Source organism: Lycium ferocissimum, chromosome 6 (assembly GCF_029784015.1).
Source record: "Lycium ferocissimum isolate CSIRO_LF1 chromosome 6, AGI_CSIRO_Lferr_CH_V1, whole genome shotgun sequence".
NCBI classification, from domain to species: Eukaryota; Viridiplantae; Streptophyta; class Magnoliopsida; order Solanales; family Solanaceae; genus Lycium; species Lycium ferocissimum.
The window spans coordinates 32,794,715-32,812,650 of NC_081347.1; the positions used below are offsets into that span (position 1 = coordinate 32,794,715).

General features: G+C 38.0%; 1 long non-coding RNA gene across 1 annotated transcript; it reads right to left on the reverse strand.

Moving 5' to 3' along the window:
* Positions 1-3,272: 3,272 nt before the first annotated feature.
* LOC132060763 (uncharacterized) lies at positions 3,273-13,582 on the reverse strand. Its single transcript, XR_009416013.1, has 3 exons — positions 12,849-13,582; positions 3,738-4,018; positions 3,273-3,607 (listed from the first exon to the last, which is right to left on the reverse strand). It is a non-coding gene; the product is annotated as an uncharacterized LOC132060763 (long non-coding RNA).
* Positions 13,583-17,936: the final 4,354 nt, after the last annotated feature.

Below are 17,936 nucleotides of genomic sequence, written 5' to 3' on the forward strand. Positions count from 1 at the left end.
GTTGGCATAAAGCCATGTGTGAAGTTTTGATGATTGACAAAGTGAACCTACAATGAAAAAACCCAGGTCTAGATACATTGATAATTGACAAGGTAATTGAACAAAGCTAGATAGTTGGTTGAAATGAAGCAGAGGTTCCAGACAATTTAAAAGGCCTGAAAAAGCAAGCAGCATAGGATGGTTAGAATAGGTTCATAGAGATATTCCATTGGAGAAAAGCTACAGAAAAGAGCATACACATGAACCCAGTTGCAAACAAGTGTGCCAATGCAAAGACAAGTGCAATGATCAGACCAGAGAGAGAATAAACCATCTATATACGTGATCTATCACAAAGACAGATGCAGAGCGAAGGAGATGAACATGACTAAAATAAACCATCCACATACATGATCAATCACAAAGACAGATGCAGAGTAAAGGAGATGAAGATGACTCAGTCACATAGCAGTTCATTGAAAGAATAGAACAAGCATGAAAACATGTGGTATCAAAAAGAGTCATGAGGTGCAGTGGTTGAATGAATCAAGAGAGAGGAGATAATGAGGAGAAAAGTTGAAGGTGTCACGACCCAACTAGTGGGCCACGACGGGTACCCGGAGCTAGCCACCAAGCACCACTCACAATGCTATCTATCATACTTGACCTGGCCATATATCATTCTCAAGACAAAACTCTTCATAAGATGGTCATTAACACTCACAAAACATATATATATATATATATATATACATACATTAGCCCGTGAGGCTACCAAAATGATATACAAAAGATACCCTAATGTATTCATGAGACACCTACTACCCACGCATACGCATCTAAGAGCCTCTACTGGGGTACTGAGACATAAGGACGGGACAGGACCCCGTCATACCCAAATGTGTACACAAAAGAATGCGTCAACGACTGGCACTTTCGGAGTAGTGGAGTGCTCCTGTGTAGTTGCTGATAGAGTCCTATGAATCTGTACTGCCTCCCTACCTACCTGTGGGCATAAACACAGCGTCCATAAAAGAAAGGCTATCAGTACGAACAATGTACTGAGTATGTAAGGCATACACACTAACATGATAAAGAGATGCAGAAATATGAGATAAAGGGGTAACCTGTAACTGATTGCCTCTTAAGGTAGAGTTATGCATGCTAACTTATATAATAAACAACATCATATCATATAAGCATATATAACTGCCCGACCATATAGGTACGGTGTGATCATCATTAGCCAGCGTCCGGGCCTCCCGCGTCCAGTATAAATGCCTCATGCCGCCCACTAGTGGTGTCTGCCCATGCCATCTAGACATGGTGTATCTATCATCATAGTTTCCCACTACGCCTATCATAGTGGTGTCTTCCCGGCCAACTAGGCACGATGTAGTCTTACATATACATAATCTAAAGCATGCATGAGAGCTCAAGTAAAACTGTAACTCCATCGGAGTGACGTAAGGTCGGGAACCTTCGATCATATTATGGAATAATCCTCATCACCGTGTCTCACCTTAAAGGAACTAATACATGGATAGAAAAGATGAAGATGACATGGCCCTGATTACAAGAAATTTCAAGAAATTCCTCAAAAGGGAAAATCAATCAGGCAAAAATAATACCTCTGAGAAAGGAAGAAATTTTGATAGGCACAGGCTGGTGGATGCTTCAAGTGTGAAAAGACTGATCATATGATCAAGGATTGTGCACTGTAGGAAATAGAGTGGAAAAGAAGGAAGGCAGAAAAGGAGAAAGAGGAGACAAACAAGAGCAATGAAACCACAAATGCTATGGTAGCAGCCTAAGGTTCTGATGAAGACTCTGAAGATGAAGCCGATCACACTGCTCTCATGTCTGATAATCATTCAGGATAAGACACGGAGGAGGACATCAAAGTAAGCATGTAAGAGTTCAAAGAAAATCTAGGTCTATTCTCAAAGGAAAAAATCGAAGTCCTTGATGAATGATCAATTTGACGAATACCAAGTGATGAGCACAGAAAAGGCTAAGTCACTCAGTGAATTTGCAAGCTTAAAGGATCAAATAATGACGAATAAAGCTAGTAAAAACAAAGCTGAAAAGGAGAACTGTCTATTGCAAGCACATGTTGCTCAACTTGGTTCATGAGTCTTGGCTCTTCAATCGGAGGTTCTGAAGCTGATACTTAAATGGGGAAAGCGAAGTTTGGACAATAAGTAACTTGGGATTGAGTCTGATTTGAAAAGTGTAAAGAGGGAGCTGCACCTAGAAAGGGAAAAATCCAAAGATATTAGCTCAAAACTGCTTAGAACGGAGCATGATCTTGAAAGAGAAAATCGTTGGACTAAAGCATATCAATTACTCTCAAATCGCACAAGTCAAACACATAACATGACTACAAGATTGGTATTTGACAGAACTGCTAAACATAAAGTATCAGAAAAAGAGCTATGCACTCTGTGTGGTAAGATGGACATTGTAAGATCGAATGTCCAGTGCACATGAGCTACAGGGTGAGAAATCTAAAAAATACAAATAAAAACACCGAGCCAATCAAGAAAGAGGCAACTGGTGTTGGAAACAAGTTCACTTGGGCTTTTCCTGAATGGACAAAGAAAGAGTTGATCCATCCAATGGTTAAAGAAAAGGGACCCACACTTTCCTGGGTGCCTAAAACTAACCCTTGATTGTTTTTGTAGGTAAGAGGAGCAGAAGAGCAAGCTAGAATGATATATGAATAGTTCTTTGCTCAAGACATAAATGGAATTTAGAACGATAAAAAGTACGGTAGCAACAAATGAATACTTGAATGAAGATGCTCTCTTCTCTCTCTTCACCAAAATTGAAAATAAACCCTAATTACTAGATCTAGATGCTAATGCGCTACAACCTGCTACACAAGAAGAAGAACTTAACATTAAGCCTATTACATATCGGCATGGTGAACCGACTATTGCGTGGACAAAGAAGGAGTTTGAAACGTTCATAAAGCGCCAAAAACTTAAATGTGCTGTGATCGCTAAATTCTCATATGGGAGGACAGATTTTCATGTACTACAAAACATTATCCCAATTCAATTAGGCATCAAAGGCCCATGTGAGATTGGATTCTTAGAAGAGAGATGCATACTAATTAGACTATCTTTCCTTAAAGACTATGCGCCTCTTACCTCAAGTGCATGGGAGATACAATCCCGGGGTAGAATATATCCTCTGAGGTGTTTAGTGTGGGATCCGTGGTTTAATCCTGAGGAGGAAACTATGATTTTGGTGGCATGGATATCATTTTCGGGTTTACCCACAAACCTTTTTGACAAGGAATCAATGTTTTCAATGGCACCAGCAGTAGGCATCCCTTTGGTCATCGACAAAGCTACAATCAATCGGACAAGACCAAGTTGTGCTCGTATGAAAGTGTAAGTTGATCTACTCAAAGAACTACCAAAAAGAATACATATTAGTTGCGTGGATGAGGAGAATGGGGAGATACAGTCCAAATGGCAGAGAATACAATATGACTATATCCCTAAGTATTGCACTAATTGTAAATTACAAGGGCATGATTTGCAAGGATATTGGGTGGTGCATCCTGAATTTAGACCTAAAAAAGAGGAACCAAAGCAAGAGGAAGTTGTTGCACCTCAAAATCACACAAACAAGCAGGATAAGGAGCAAATCAAGTAGGATAAAGTGCATAATAAACATGATAAAATGCAGAATAAACATGATACTATGCAGAAGAAGGATGAGGGGAAGAAATAGAATAATACCAAGGCTCATCGCATGAGAGGCAAAGGTGCAAATAATTATGGGAACAATGTTAACGAGGAATGGAATGTTGTGACCAACAAGAAAAAGAAGAACAACATTGCTGAGGAGAGGCATAACACTAATAGTGATAAAGGGGTGGACAGGGGAAAAGAGGTGCAGCATAAAAACCATTTTGAAGCACTTGCAAATGTGAAGGATGATCAAGTCAATGAAAGACAACAGGAGCATGTTGAATCTGCCAAGATTAGGGTTGAAACAGCAAGTGAAAAGCCACAAAAGCCTGCAATGGAAGGTGACAGTCAAACACAGGTGGAGTACAATGTAAGTGATACTTGTCAAAGCAAAAATAATAAAGGAGAATGGAGTAGCAATAAGGATACTGTTGATAGTAAAGAAGAACACACTGACAGTAAAGACTTGCACCAGCAGGACAGTGATAAGGAGATACAATTAATAGACAAGGAAAAGGATAACAACAATGAAAGCATATAGGCAGAGCACTTTGATGAGAATGCAAATAATCAGGCAAATGATAAAGGGATGTTGAGCCAAAACAATGAAGGGGATGGTGATAATGTACGTACCAGAATGCCTAGTGTGGACCTCAATAAAGAATTAGACAAACCTCCTGATGAAAGTAGTGCAATGATAACTGGAGGAACAGGGGACACTGTTTCTGATAGAGATGTTCGGCTATCACCAAAATTGGAGGGTAAAAAATCAAGTCCAATTTTGGGGGTTGATAATCTAAATTTTGATGGGGACACACATTTGAAGAATAGCCTGGACAATGATAGTGAGACACAAAAAACAACCTCCAATGTAAATGATAAAAATGGCGGAGCAGGAAAATAACAACAAATTGAGATAGGAGATCAAGTAGAACTTGATATAAGGGAGGATGGTGAAGTTGATGATCAAGATGTAACTCTGAATAAGAAACAAGCAATGAAAAAGGGGATATTTCACCAAGACATTATGCCAGGAACAACAAAGTAGGTCACAAAAAGCAAATCAAGGAGAAAAGTGTACCTCTAACAATGGTGGGAGGTGTACAAACAAGGAAAATTGCCTCTAAATCAAAAGGGTCCCAATGAATAGTGCTTTAATATGGAATATCAGATCTTTTAACACTCAACAAGCCTTTGAAAGAGTTGTGATATTAAACAGACAAAAAAATTCAATTTTATAGCATTAATGGAACCTTTTCAGCATCAAAGACACATTGAGATGTACAAATTATGGCGAGGCGTGGCTAGTGCTTGGCATAATATTAATGGAAAATTTTGGTTTTATTCAGGAGGGTTATCAGGCGGAGACTCAGCTAGATACTGATCAATTACTTTCTATTAAGCTGGTGAATGTTGATGGAGGTCAGGAGTTCATTGTCACTATGGTGTATGCCAGCACAGATAGATCAACCAGAGTGGCATTGTGGAATGATTTGTACCATATTTCTTGTAACAGTAACCTACCTTGGCTTGTGGGGGGAGACTTTAATGTGATTGTTAATGAAACTGAGAAATTTGGAGGATTAGATGTGCTATTTGTGGAAGTAGAAGATTTCAATCAATGTATTAATATTTGTCAGCTTACAGATATGGGGTTCAAGGGCAGCATATACACTTGGTGGAATGGAAGATCAGATGAGCAATGTTTTTTTAAAAGACTGGATAGGTGCTTACTAATCAGGGATTGCAGAGATTATATCCAAATTTTGAAGTGGAGCATCTTATCAAGCAAGGGTTTGATCATTCACCTTTGTTAATCACTTGCAAAATTGATAGCAGGGCAATCAGGAAGTCCTTTAGATTCCTAAATTTCTGGATTGATCATCCCAGTTTCCTGGATGTTGTGAGAAATAACTGGACTGGAAATCATGGATCTGATCCATTTTACAGTTTTCATTGCAAATTAAAAAGCTTAGCAAGGTACTATCCAAGTGGAGTAGATATACATATGGAGACATCTTTAAACATATAGCTACTTTGGAGGAGGTGGTGAAGATTCATGAACTAGAATTTGAAGAACATCCTATTGGTGCTAATAGAGAGAGACTTCAAAAGGTACAGGCAGAGTGTCACGACCCAACCCCGTAGGCTGTGACTAGTGCCCGAGCTGGGCACCCATACGGACCGATTAACCATAATCAGCGTACGGTGTAGATTGGACATATGCAAAAGTCGGTCATCGACCATAGGCGGCATAATCGGATCTTATACATACAAAGAAGTGAACCGTCGCCCCCAAAATATGTCACAAATACATACATACATATCGCGTCGGCAAATGATATCACATATAAGCCGCAAGGCTATCAAAATACGGGGGACGTCCGAAACACAAATCACACGGACATGCCCGAACGATGACTACCCATACCCACATATGTATGTCTACGGACCTCTAAGAGTAATAACAAATCATATGACGGGACGGGGCCCCGCCGCATTCGTGAATAACATATGCACACATATACGATAACGAATATGGATCAAAGTATAGGCTCCAGAACAAAGGAGCGCTCAAGACACCTCCGAACGGGAGTCCTAAGGCTGGTGGATCACCCAAATAAGTATCCGTACAACGTGGCATGAAACGCGCCCCCGAAGAAAGGGGGTCGGTACGGAATATGTGCGAGTATGCAAAGCATGGAATATAGTAAACAGGATCATAATCAAAACCGTAAGTACAGAGGCAAATGCAATGTCCAGAATATAAAAATGCTTACTCATAAAAAAAATCATGCATGGGGCTCTTAGAGAATATGGTCGCCCGCACATCATTGGCGCCATAACACATCATACTCCGGAAAATTTCATATCTCCGAACCCGACATATCACATAGCACATCATAACGCCATAGCACATCATAATGCTAAATATACTCGGTACCGGCCCTCTCAGTGAGGCTCGGCGAACCGGACACATCATACTCCAGAATATATCATAGTGCGTACGAAACATAACCGGCCCGGGACTCGGTGAAGGATGTAAATACAGAATGCACGAGCAGAGTCGTGAGTAACCATATGCAATTTAAAAATATTTTTCAAAGACTCGATAGAATAATCAAATGAGCCGTCATTTAAAAACCAAGGCGATAGTCAAATCAAGGTTCTTCCGGGTGTCATTCGAGAACATATCAAATAGAACTTTAGGACTCATAGATACGTATCAAACCATATGAAATAACTTACGGAAATTAGGGGCATAATCGTCTTTACAAACTCGATAGAGAAGTAGGCAGTCGACGTCCGAAGTTTAAGACGATAGTTGCACTAAATCCTTTCAAAAGTCGTTAGTATACTACACAAGGGAAAGTCTCGGGGCTCACGGACGAGTATCAAACCAATCCGAGTCCATCTATAAGAGTTGGAGACCTTATTCATTATAGAATCTCCCACGAACGTTTCGAAGCGATCCGAGCTCATCTATGAAAGTTACGGTCGTTCGTAGTTACGAATCTTTTAAAAACAACATTCTTTATACAACATTGGTAATCCAATCATACAGAAGACTTAAAAACCATAATTTGACCATGTTAAAATTGCCAACATTAAGGAGTGAATAAGGATCGTAGTCAAGCTCGGATCTTAGGAATAGAGTTATCCCGAGACTCATGTCATAGCCTATTTACAATTAGGACATGCCAAAAGAAAGATAGGTTAGCTTTACATACCTTGTCCACTTCCTAAGCTAATCCAAATTTAAGTCTTGGCTTCCCAAATCTACAACAACATCATTAGATACCAAACATTAGCCATAGGCACTCCGGAATTCAATTCTAGGCTAGCACTTTATCTACGAAATTTGGGCAGACATTTCCCCAGTAAATTCAACAACCCCGAGAATTCAACTCGGCCAAATCTTCAACAACAATCCCAACAACCATACCAACAACATCAACAATCAATTCGAATGCATTCTAACGTCAATAACTCTTTTCTACATAATTCGACAACATTCCATTTATATTTAAATTAACTACATATGATCAAGCCAACACCAATGCTTATACATTCAAATACTAATCCGAAACCTTTCAAATGATATTCATGAACACTTTAAACAATTCACACAAGCAATCCAACCAATGGGCAACATCACCAAACCTCTCAAATTCCATAAGAACAACGACAACACATTTCTTTCTTCCAAATTCATATACTACACCAACAATCTACATATTAACAACTTCATTTTCATAATTACAATATATTGCATTAAAATCACATTAACATCCAAATCAGCCAATATGGTTACCAATTCAACTTGGATCATTAAACATTCATTTTCATCATATAATCCACAACAATCATCAACTAAAACACTAAATAAAATTAGTTCATCTTGTCCCACCAAAATAGCCCATTACATGGCTACACTTCAACACACAACATATCATGATTTCCATCCATTTTTTTCACACTACAACACATTCAAAACATCCATAACACAGCTAATTCCAACCATTTAACCCACATAAAACAGCCCCTTAACCCATAAATCTCAACAAAATAACAAACTAGTTTATAACGCTATTTTCTCTGTTCTAATCCGTTAAAACTCTAATTAAACTTGTTAACAATGAAAAAGGGACCTTAGTCTTACCTTAAGTATGCAGCCAGCACGTCACCCTCTTCTTCTTGGCTGATTTTTAGCCCAAATTGAAGGCAACGCAACGTACAACACTTTTCTCTTCATGAGCTTCGCGATTCGGGGCTTAGATTGTGGTCAAAATTTGGTTTCTCTCTCTACTTCTCCTCTCTCTCTCTCTCCATCTCTGAAAATTCTGGATGTTTTGGTCTGAAAAATGAAGGAGAAAGCTGAAAATTTCACTTAAATGGCATGGATATTAGGCCTGACCCGACTTGGAATCGGGTTGGGCCGAATCCATTGTTCAGCTCGACCTTTCTACTTTAAAATATTCATATCTCCTTATCCCGATGTCACCTGTGGGCCCACAACCTATGGTTGGAAAGCTAATTCAATTATCTACAACTTCTATCTTTGGTATTTTTCCAAATTCTAAACTTATAATACCATTTCTGCCCCTCAAAGTCAGATCATCCGAAAACGTTACTTAAAAATATTTGCTTGGAGGACTTCCACTTTGATTTGGCTCAAGGGTCCTTCTTGAGTTGTGTTTAACTTCACATATATATTATTCATATAACTTGTCATATGTCAAAAAAAAAAAATCTCGACATGTGGACCCCACCTCAGCTTATGAATAATCCAACGTATAAAAATACGGGATATAACATTAAAAGTCTCAACCTCGTATCCCGGAATAGTCTCGTCCTTAACTTTTCATGGCTAGCTCGGAATGTCCCAACGTACAAAATACGGGATATAACACAGAGCTTATTAACTTTTATGCAGTGGAGGAACAAATTTGGAAACAGAAATCAGGAATGCAATGGTTTGTGGATGGAGACAGAAACACAAAAAAATTTCATGCTCATGTTTAAGGAAAAAGGAAGAAACTGCAGATTACAAGAATTCAAAATCAGAGTGGAGTATGGCTTGATAAAGAGGAGGATATTGTTGAGAAAGCAGTTACTTTCTTTCAGAATCAGTTCCTTTGCTAGTGCTGAAGCCACATATTTTGATTTGCTAAAGCATATTCCAAAATTGATTACAGAGGAACAGAATAAGGATATTAATGAGTTCCCCGAGGAGGATGAAATCAAGAGTGCTATTTTTGGATTGAATGCTAACAGTGCAGAGGGTCCAGATGGTTACACTGGGAAGTTTTTTCAAGCTTCATGGGATATTATTGCAAAGGATGTTGTCACTATAGTACATTTCTTTTTTTGTGGTCATGAGCTTCGTGTATATAAATTGCACTAATTTAGTGTTGTCTCCTAAGAAGAAGGAGGTGGTTACTTGTTCAGATCTTGAACCAATAAGTCTGAGCAATTTCATTAGCAAAGTTTTCTCCAGGATCATACATGAAAGATTAGTGAAATTGCTTCCACTTATCATATCTCTTCAGCAGACTAGTTTTGTAAAAGGTAGAAGCATTGTGGAAAATATTCTTCTTGTACAAGAGATAGTCCATGAGATTAGAATAAATGGCAAGCTAGCCAACACAGTTATCAAACTGGACATGGCAAAGGCTTATGATAGAGTTTCGTGGCTATTTTTGACAAAGGTTTTAAGGAAGATGGGGTTTGGAGAGTTCCTGATTGACATGGTGTGTACGCTAATTTCTAACAATTGGTACTCTATTTTAATTAATGGGCAGGCTCGGGGTTTCTTTAAATCCTCAAAGGGGGTGAAACAAGGGGGATCCACTATCTCCTACTCTGTTTATTATAGAAGCTGAGTGCATGACTAGGGCTTTAAATGAACTACATAACAGAGAAGGATATGTAGGATATGGAATGCCCAAGTGGAGTCCATATATCAATCATTTGGCTTATGCAGATGATGCTATTATTTTCACATCTGCACAACCCCATTCTTTGGAGCAAGTGATGAAATCTTTAGCAAAATATGAGAAAATCAGTAGTCAGAAGATCAATAAAGAGAAAAGTGCAGTTTATTTGCACCAATCTGTCTCTCACACCATGGCAAATAGTGTTGTAAGTTGTACAAATATTCCTAGAAAGGAATTCCCCTTCACATATTTAGGGGTACCAATTTATCATGGGAGAAGAAGGATTGCTCATTTCAAGGAGATCACTGAGAAGATTCAGAATAGACTCAATTTGTGGACAGGAAAACTTTTATCAATTGGATGAAGAACAACTCTTATCAATCATGTGCTATAGAGTATGCCTATACATTTATTATCAGCCTGTGATCACCTTCTGGAGTGTTTTCACAAATTCATAAAATGTTTGCTAAGTTTTTCTGGTGTAATTCAGTTGGAAATTCTAGTAAACATTGGGCATCTTGGATAGCTTTATGTCATCCTAAGGAGGAAGGGGGAATGGGTTTCAGATGCTTACAGGATATGTCCAAGGCTTTGTTTTCCAAGTTGTGGTGGAATTTTAGAACAAAACAATCATTGCGGAGGGATTATATGAGTAATAAATATTTGAAGAAGTACCATCTTTGTTTCAGCACAGTGGAAAGGGGGCACTTATGTATGGAAAAAGATGTTGCAATGCAGAGACAGTATAGAGCAAGAAATTTGGTGGCAATTAAAACAAGGAAGCTCATATTTCTGGTTAGACAATTGGACTGGAAAGGGAGCTATTTGTCATAATTTACCACCGAATTATCCTTGTGATTTCACAATGGTACTGGTAAAAGAAGTTCAAGAGGCTGGCAGATGGAAGGAGGGGAAAATAAGAGCACTGGTACCTGAAGAGATGGCTAACCATATTCTTAACCATGTGCAGCCACCTACTGGAGAGAGCACATTAGACAAAGCTTTTTGGAGACTGAATACTAATAGTGCCTTCTCAGTGAGTTCAGCTTTTCAGGTTTTGAGACAAAGAAGGGAGCAGAACAAAATTTTTGAGCACATGTGGATTAAAGTTCTACCTACCAAAATTATTTTATTCATGTGGAGATTGTGGAAGTCCAAATTGCCATTGGATGATACTTTGAAGAAATGGGGTTTCCAAATAGCATCCATGTGTAATTGTTGTGAAAATCCTAAGGAAGAAACTGTTGCTCATGTTTTCTTATATTCTATTGTGGCTCAAAATGTGTGGAAATACTTCTGTGGTCCTGCTGGTTTTTATAATTCAGGAAAGCAGTTATCCCAGGTGATTGCTCTTTGGTGGGATGCAACGGTTAATCAACACAGTAGAAAAATATCAAGTGGTGCCTTCAATCATAGTTAGGAGTTATGGAAAAGGAGAAATACTATTCGACATGGGGATAAGGTGTCTTTTAATAAATTAAAGTATCAAATAATGCATACTTTAAATTCGTTCATAAGGACAAGTAGGAGGAACTTCAGATATGCACCATACAATTGGATGGATCTGGTGAAGGCTTTGAATGAGTATTCACATAATTTGAAGGTCATCTAAGTTGAATGGAGACCCCCTGATACTGGCTGGATAAAATGTAATACAGATGGGGCATCTAGGGGAAATCCTGGAAGAAGTTCTTGGGGTTTTTGTATTAGAAACTCTGAAGGTAATTTAATTTATGCACAAGCCCAGGAAATGAAGGAAGAGAATTTTTCAAATACTCAAGCAGAAGTTGAAGCAATTTTGCAAGCTCTAAGGTGCATGAATAGAATGAATATTCCTCAGATGGTGGTGGAAACATATTCCATGTTAGTGAAAAATGTAATTGAGAGGAAGTGGAGCTGCCCTTGCCATGTCATTAACAAAATGGAGGAAATCTGGAGGATATTAGAGGAAAGAACAGTGTTGTTTACACATATTTTCAGGGAAAGAAAAAAACTTGCTGATTTTCTTGCTAATATAGCTCTTGATAAAGGTGATGTCATTGCTAAGAATTTCTTGGAGATGGATTCATGGGGGAGGAAGGTGCTCAATAGTGATAAAAGTAGAATTCCATATCTAATAATTAGAATTGCTAAAGGATGACAGTAAGAGTGGAGAAGGAAAGGATCCAGGGGATAGGCACAATGAGGAGTATGACTTGTGGTTGGGTTCTGAATCCTCAAATTCGTCAGAAGGAGAGAATGAGGAACAATTTTTACACTAACTATTTTAATTGTTTTGCAGGTACTGTTTTCATGGTGTTGTCACTATGGATTATTCAATGTGAGGTATTAGCATCTTTGGATGCTCATTCCATTGAACATGAAATTCGTGATAAAAACCCCGTGAGAGTCGAAAATAAGCATACAACAATGGAGGGCAACATCACGAGCATAATAACAAATCAAACAAAACAACCAGAGCAAACATCACAAAGGAAAACTTTGATCTATACAGCTGAAAAAGCAGAACATACAAATTCATCCAAGGACAAAAAGGGCAAAATGGGAATAAACACAAAGAGGGTATCAACTACACCAAGAACAGATTGTTGAACACAAATAGGACTACACAGGTAGATACTATCACAACGGCACCAAAATACATATCAACAAGTGGTAGATCTCCGACATGGAAGATGGAAGGAAATTAGACTTCACAAAGGAAATTCAGGCAACATACCTCAGATACTAAAGCAAGAATAGAAGCCATAGATCGATGGAGTAGATGCAGTAGCTCTGGCGATGGCATCAGCAAGGAAGACAAAGGGCCGAACCAACGAGTTCATCTGGGCCTCTCATTTCTAAGTTTTCTGTTCTTATCTCAACAATGTACTTTACTTTGCTTCAGACATGGTTTTGTTTTGTTTTATTTATTTGTTATTAATAAAATAGGCACTAGGGGGTGAAAAGCCTAGTGGCCTTATTTGAAAAAAAAAAGAATTTAGAAAGTTAATTCTTCTCATTCTCAGTATAGAGGAAAAATAAAACCGCTACAAAAAGAGTCTTCTTTGTCTGCCTAAAACAAAAAGGCAATCAGACAGGGGAAACCTTGGATGAAACATGTAGTTAAAACATGTTCACCACTGAAAGATCAGCAGTACATTCAAGAAGGACTTCAAGCGATATATGTAAATCAAGAAAGAGCCTTCTATAAAGAAAGGTTACAGCACGGAAAAAAAAAGGGAAAAATAAACAGGTCATGAGAGAGACAAAAATGGGAAGAGAACAGGAAGACCATCTATTCATAAGAGACTACTGGAAGATAAAGAATCATTAAAATTGTGGTTACTGATACACCTATGAAACAGGAACAAGTGGTTCAACTTGATCCAGCAGAGTGCAAAAATTATTTGATCATTCTTTGAATCGTCCAATAAAGAAGAAGATCAGTGGATTGCGATAGATATGTCTCTTGAAATAGAAAACACAAGTGGTTAGACATTTATATTGTGCTTGATGTTGCGGCGAAGATATAAGAGCCTAAAACGAAAGAATTGTGTTAGTATTGAGGATGATTAAAGTTGCACATATAATTCCTTAAAATTTGGCTAGGAATGTTGTCTCAAAAAATGAGTCTACAAGTAAATAGAAATATTCTACTCAGTCAAGGACATTTAATTGTGTGTCCTATGCAATTACAATTTCATGATCTCTTAAAGGTATAAACATTATGACTATCACTCACATAAACTGGACCTAAATCAATATTTGCACAGGGTTAGCCATTGACATTTCAGGTATGTATTCTTTCCTTGGAAATCAATTATACATACATATCATAAAACAAACAGAACAACCTGGTTATACTATCCTAGTCAAATCCTAGCCATCATTAAGTGTATTGAGAAGAGAAAAAGTAAAGGCATGATGGCTATCTTGAAAAAGCTTCCAAAATCAAGTTACCCTCTTCCCAAAAAGACTCTTGAACTTCCCTATTCACATACTTGAGTCTTCATCTCTGGCTACTTATACCTACTATCAAGTCCTCAAAAATTCATCTACAACACTCTCCTTCATCACCGAATGAAATCGAAAAAAAAAGGTCTGATTTTTCATCCGATTTCGATAATCCATTCTCTCCTATACACTCCTTGATTCCACAACTCCGACTATACCCTCCATTTCACTCTCATAAACCCTCATTTCCATTTAATTCTAATGTCTACACCAATTGGAAGGGCAGAAGGAGAAAAGAAAAAGGAATGGAGCATATAGAAAGGGGGAATATCCAAAAATTCCCAAAACAGAGGCGAGTAAGAGGGAAATCAGGGAAACAATATCTACTCAAGAAAATAAGTTACTTGATACTACAAGCTCATCCTAAACTAATGCCTTGGGTTTGTTGGGAAACATGAACAATGAAGGCATAAGGGATCTTGAATAAATAAGGAAGGAGGTAACAAAGAAGAAACCCCAACTATCTGGGAAAGAAGAGCGGTCCGGATTGTTGTCCTCATGGGAAAAATCAGTGGAAAAAGATGATGGGTCTTCTTAGGGGAAAAAGGTAGATGAAGATGGCGGCTCTCCCTAAGGAAGGGGTTGATTCAGATGGTGATTAGGGAAAGAAACAAAGAAAGATATATATATATTTCCCTTATAGAAAAAGCCCTTCGTACCTCCTAGATAGGATTCCATAGAAATTAGCCTAGAGTAGAACATCCACATCGGTCACATTCACTAGAAAAATGACCAAGTTCTCTCTAATTCTATCCATATAATAGTATTAGTATCTAGGTCTCAAGTCTAGTCCAAATGATCTGCTATGTATGGTTGTAACCAAGGGACTGGAATTGTACTTGTAAAAGTTAATGGAATTCTGTGATTCAAATTTGCGCCTCAATTCTGTGATTCGAATGTTTTTAATTTAAATTGAGTGACTGATTCTGTTATATTGTGCATATGTGATTTCCCCAGTGGCCTTGAGTTTAACATTGAAAAATGCTTAATTGCTTCAGCGATTAACTCTTTACTGATGCCAAAAGGGGGAAGATTAATTAACTGTGTACATATGCTTTTTGACTCAATTGCTAACCTGGTTTACTATAAGTGTAATGTCTAAATACTGGGCTATAAAATGATTGGAACAGGTTGCACAGTTGCTTAAAAGGCGGGTGTTTGTCATCACCAAAAAGGGGGAATTTGTTAGCATAAAGCCATGTATGAAGTTTTGATGATTGACAAAGTGAACCTACAATGAACAGAAACCAGGTTTAGATACATGTGATAATTGACAAGGAAATTGAACAAAGCTAGGCAATTGGTTGAGATAAAGTAGAGGTTTCACACAATGTAAAAGACCTGAAAAACCAAGCAACATAGGATGGTTAGAACAGGTCCATAGACATGTTCCATTGCAAAGAAGTGACAGAAAAGAGCATACACATGAACCTAGATTGCAAACATGTGTGCCAATGCAAAGACAAGTGCAATAATCAGATCATAGAGAGAATGAACCATCCACATACATGATCTATTACAAAGATAGATGCAGAGCAAAGGTGATGAAGATGACTCAGTCACAGAGCAGTTTATTGAAGAATAGAACAAGCATGAAAACACGTTGTATCACAAAGAGTCATCAGGTGCAGTGTTGAATGAATCAAGAGAGAGGAGATCATGAGGAGAAAAGGTGAAGATGACTCTCAAGAATTCTGTTCAAATAAAGAGAGTTGCAGACAAAGCACATGAACCAGGTCTGCAAACATGTTCCAACACAGAGCAAGAACATGATCAGAGTCGCAGAGCTAGACAAGACCGAAGACATGATTTATTCCAACAACGAATAAATTTGAATGAAGAGAATACAGACACGAAGCAAAGAGCATGGTGCTATGAAACAGGTCTATTAACATGTTCCATCATCCATACCAAAAGCAGGCTCTAGTCCGAGTCAGATGAATGAACGAACCAGGTAGATGAAACAGGTTCGTGAACATGTTCAAGTGCAAGTCCTACAATAACAAGGATTTGCAGTTTTATGTTAAAGACTTGGCAGTCAAGATTATAGGATTCCTTGTCATAATTAAACAAGGTTCTTCAGACTCCTACAAGGACAATGAAGTCGATCCAAAAGGCAAGAATCTCAATTCAACACAAATCCTATTATATCTCATGGGACTACTCGAAGAAGGTTCTGTGTTTGCCGACTTGCTATGCACTCAATGCTATATATATCCAAGTCTTACCAAAAAGAAGGTTTGCACACGCAAAAAGAGAGATTTCATAATATTAAGCAATCGACGAAGATATCACGAATATTCAGAATATAGGAGTGCATCCCTAGCACGAGAAGACGATTGAAGAAGCTGTAGAATAGAGTATGTTTTCTGAGTTCTTGAGTCTAGAAAACTTTTAATAGGTTGTTTATCGAGTTGTATCTTTATCCGCTTTATTAGAAGCATACAGTTAGATACAAAACGTTGTAAATTCAACTCTAAGTTGGAGGTCAACTTGAAGGTTGCTTGCTAGTCAGAGGTTGATTAGTAAGATAGGGATTAGAGGTTAGTTCCTAGGTTACAAAGTTTTTTAACTTGAATTTGTAGAGGCTCACCATTGTAGTGGAGTTTTGGGGAAAATCTTACAGAGGTGTAGGTCGTGGTTTTTATTGTCCTTGTGAGACGAGTGGTTTCCATGTAAAACTCTTGTTTTCTTTACTTACCTACTTTTTATATTCTGCAAGATGCTAGCATAGAACAAGAAGAGTAACGTGTTCCATCCTATAGAAAAAATTGCATACTGCATTAGGATAGGAAGTAGGTCGTGCAACCCAACAGTGACATTAAAATTCAAAGTTGTAATTAATTGTGCCTTGAGTATGAGTTTGGGATTCAAATCTAACTAGTGAAGAAATTCAAGTGCCATTGTGTTGTGAGCTTCTAGATACATATTCATTTGCCATATTCACAATTCAGAACTTGTCTGGTTAGTCATGCTATTTCTCTAAGGATTGATTGGTTGTAGAGACGATCTTAGGCTTTCTTTGGAATGTGCTTAAGACTTTTTTGCCTCTGTTTATCCACTTGGTCTAATATGTTTTCCCCTAGTGTCCCATTTTGAGCCTAATGACATTTTTCTTGTCTAGCCAATGACAAAAATATCCCCTTGTTTCAAATATTCCCTCTTTTTTATCCTTCCATTCTTAATCTTTGAAAAATTTTCTTAATGCTAAAATTTTTGTTGTGAAGCTAAATGCCTAAGTTGGGGGTGAAACACAAAGAGCAAGGTTTAAACCTAAGTTGGGGGTGAAGTTGGATGGCCTAGTCAATGATTTGATGTGATTCAAATTAAAAAAAAAAAGTGAAAAAAGAAAAAAAAAAAGCTGAAAATCTAGAAAATAGTTGCCCAAAAAGAGTGAAGAATAAAAGGTAGTCAGTCACACCGGGGTTGTAGTAGTCAAAGGAAGAAAGGGAAATAAAAGCGAGCAACTGGGTTGAATGTGGTGTTGAGATCAAGGAGGGCGTAGTAACTCTTATCCATGTAACTATCCTACCCGTCCCTAAGCCTACATTATAAGCCGTGAAAAGTCCTTATGTGATCTCAACCGAAGAATATGAAGTTAGTAGTAAATGAAGATAAGGACAAGCCTATGATGTGTGAAATTGTGGCATGTGAACTTCCTTGTTAGAGTGAGTGTATTCTCTTCTCCTTTGTCTTTTGTCTCTTATGTCTTATGAATATATGCATTTTAGGGACTTTCTTTGGTCATCGTGAGGACATATGGAGTGCAACACTTGGTAGAATGGTACTTTCTGAACTAAGACTCTTGTGC